Genomic DNA, 3,727 nt, shown 5'->3' on the forward strand with positions numbered 1-3,727 from the left:
AGAAGCACAACAAAGGACTCTTCTTCTGGATGATCATTGACCTCATCAATAATACAGGCACCAGGCTAAAAAATTAGAACCAAAAAGTCATGCAAATTTTCCTTAAAGGGCTTGGTCAGCAATACAAAATAAACCAATAATGGCCAAAGAGTGATTTTTTGTCATTATTATGTGCCTTCCAAAGCACAGAAAGTTTGGAAACCCAACTGTTCACCATATCTGTTCACCTCTGAGTGTGACAGATCACAACTATGCTTTCAAATCATTCCAGACAATGAATATAACCCACACAATTAAAGGTACAAAAGCAAAAAACACTTTTACTAACAGATCATAAACCAGAACAGAGGACAAAAAGGAGTTTGTAGGTTGGTGAATTAGAACCTAAAACAGCTCTTCAGAGGATAATGTGAGAACAATGATAGAAGCACAAAAAATGACTCCTCTTCTAAGGGACCACTGACCTCATCAATATTAGAGGCACCAGGCTGCAAACTGGAACCACAAAGTTATGCAAACTTTCTTTCATTGCCTTGCTCAGTAGTATAAAATAAGCCATTATTGGACAAAGAGTGATTTTTCTGACATTATTACAGTATATGCTTTTCAAAGCACAGAAAATTTGGGGGACCCCACCATATCTGTTCATCTCGCCATGATGATAGATCACAACTTTTGTATCAAACCATCCAGAGAGTGAAATTAAAAAAAAATAAAGCAATGGAAGAAAAAACATCTTTACTAAAGATCATAAAACAGAACAGAGGGCAGTAAGCAATTTGCAGGCTGGTGAATGAGAAAGTAAAACAATTCATAAAAACTTAATGTGAGACCCACAATGTCCCTGAAAGTGGTAGTACTCCTTAGCTTAGGATGGGTGCTCTGGACAAACCCTGGGTCAGATGCATTCTCTAGTCAGAAAGGAAGGAAGATCCTGTCAAGAGCTTGAAGTAATTCTAATTTTATCAAGCACAAGTGAGAACACAGAATACATTTCCCCTGAACACACAGGGTCTGTGACTGATGCACGCTCTTCAGGTGAGCCAGGTGGTAGAGATGAAATCTCTTCAGCCACAAATGCTCACTGTGACATCAATCGGGTAGTAGGTCTGGGCATGTTAGCAAGTACAAATGCAGCTCCTTAAAGCTTCACTTGTACCTGAAACTGATGAGGAATATATCAGAGTACATGTTCCATTAAAAGGGGTTTAAATTCAGAAAAACAGGTCCCAAAAAGTCGCCTTCAGTGTTCTTATACTAAGTGAGAAAAATAAAACATTTCCTGCACATTTAACACTTCTCTCCAGGGTGATCTCTCAGGTGTCTAATAATGCTAGATTTGTGGCTAAAAGACTTCTGAAATTCAGTACACTCAATATGGCTTCTCTCCAATGTGAACTCTGAGGTGTACAGTGAGGTGAGACCATACATGAAAGGACATCCCACATTCTCTACACTTATAGGGCTTTTCTCCAGTGTGAACTCTCTGGTGTAGTTTGAGGTTATACTTATTACTGTAGGATTTTCCACAATCACAGCTCTCATATTGCTTGCCACCACTGTGAACTGTCAGGTGCCTAGTAAGGCTGGATTTTTGGCTAAAAGACTTCCCACATTCAGTACATCCATATGGCTTCTCTCCAGTGTGAACCCTGAGGTGTGCAGTGAGGTGAGACCTTAGACGAAAGGTCATCCCACATTCTTTACACTTACAGGGCTTTTCTCCAGTGTGAATGCTCTGGTGTTCTTTGAAGGTAGAGTTATGACTGAACGACTTTCTACAATCATAGCACTCATATGGCTTGTTGCCACTGTGAGCTCTCAGGTGTCTATTAAGGTTAGATTTCAGGCTAAAAGACTTCCCACATTCAGTACATCCATATGGCTTCTCTCCAGTGTGAACCCTGAGGTGTGCAGTGAGGTGAGACCTTAGACGAAAGGTCATCCCACATTCTTTACACTTACAGGGCTTTTCTCCAGTGTGAATGCTCTGGTGTTCTTTGTCTCCAGTGTGAACTCTCCGGTGTTGTTTGAGGTAAGACTTAGCACTGAAGGATTTTCCGCAATCACAGCACTCATATTGCTTGTCGCCACTGTGAACTCTCAGGTGCCTAAAAAGGCTGGATTTTTGGCTAAAAGACCTCCCACATTCAGTACACTCATATGGCTTCTCTCCAGTGTGAACTCGGAGGTGTACAGTGAACTTAGACCTTTCACGAAAGGACATCCCACATTCTATACACTTATAGGGCTTTTCTCCAGTGTGAACTCTCTTATGTCGCATGAGGTCAAAGATTTGTCTAAAAACTTTCCTACATTTGTGACACTCATAAATCAGTTCTCCAGAACAGTCACCGTGACATTGAGCAACTTTCAGGTTGTGGCTGGCAGCATCTTTACATTCATCCCAATGGTGATGACTTTTTCCATCAAGAAATTCCTGTGAAATCTCACTGCCATAGGGGAGCTCCTCAGTGCTGAGAGTGGCCTGCTGCTTGGGAAGCTCTGAGTTGTATTGCAAGACTTCCCCAACCTCCCTGCTGGTTGAAGGCACCGAATATAAGTAGAAGCTGGACCTGCTCACAAAGGAAGCCCTGTCCATAGCTTCTTTCCAGGGCTCGTCTCCACATTCATTCCTCTGTTGCTCGTGAGAGTTTGCACTGAAACAGAAGTCTCCAACACGTGCATCACTACAGAAGGATTTCTGCTCAAAATATGCTGCATGTGAACCAGTCAGTTGCAAAATACCTTTTAACACAGAAAAACACCGCTTACACAGAGGGATCTTCTGGGTGACTGGAGCTGTCTTAGAAGTCCTGACCTGCGACTCTCCATGTATAGATATAGAACAGCCCTCATCACTATTGATTTTATGCCAACAAACTGAAAAGTGAGAAAGGGTAAGGAAATGAATGTTGAATGTGGTGACAGGGGGAAGCCCCATTACAAAAGTGTGTCACACATCACACATTGGTTCCATGCAATTGTGTGAAAATAAGAGATGTGCAGGAAGGATTAATAAGAGGCTCTTGTCACTTTCTGGGCTAATAAAGATCACAACACAGGGAAGCCTCACCAGAAATATATGACACAAACATGGCAAGCACCACATGGATTTGAATATGGATTTCCAGCTAATACTTCAACTAACCACATTCAGCATGGATTGTCTGCTGGGGACAGGGGCAAGCTGTGCAAGAGATTGGTTAGGTCTTACTACAAGTAAAATTCAATAAAGGAGTAGCTGATTTCGAGGACTAATTAGCACGTACGTGCACCTCATAACACACGTGCAAGTCAATGTTGCAGAATACTGCAGAGGCACCAGTGTAGAGGAACAGGTAACAAAGAAGTGAGCAGTCAGCACTGGCCCAGAGCAACACAGCTTGCTACAGTATTCAGGGAAGAGAATATAAAAAACAATTGATGGAAGGTCTCACAAGAACAGCCTCTCTTTCATGTAAGTAAAGACCATAACATGGAACAGTTCACCACAAAGAACCTTTATCTAGAGAAAGATGGCAGAAGTTGAAGCCATGCATGTGGATACTGTCAGCCTCCCATGAAGAGAAAGTGCAAGCTGGGACCCATGAAGCTCACTGCAAGACTCCTGACTTTGTTTCCTGTACATTTTGAGGTAACAGGTGTTAGTGGGATGTTCGTGGAATCTTTTGCTCAGGATTCTTCATGCAGCTCATCCCTGGCAGCCACAGCACATTTGACAAGA

The 3,727-nt window shown here is 42.2% G+C and overlaps 1 long non-coding RNA gene across 1 annotated transcript; it reads right to left on the bottom strand.

Annotated features, from left to right (window-relative positions):
- Window positions 1-491: 491 nt before the first annotated feature.
- On the bottom strand, window positions 492-2,876 carry LOC106727014. The gene is made up of 2 exons (XR_001363164.1): window positions 2,776-2,876; window positions 492-911 (listed from the first exon to the last, which is right to left on the bottom strand). It is a non-coding gene; the product is annotated as an uncharacterized LOC106727014 (long non-coding RNA).
- Between the last annotated feature and the right edge of the window lie 851 nt (window positions 2,877-3,727).

This window comes from Myotis brandtii, unplaced genomic scaffold (assembly GCF_000412655.1).
Source record: "Myotis brandtii unplaced genomic scaffold, ASM41265v1 scaffold3481, whole genome shotgun sequence".
In the NCBI taxonomy this organism is placed as follows: Eukaryota; Metazoa; Chordata; class Mammalia; order Chiroptera; family Vespertilionidae; genus Myotis; species Myotis brandtii.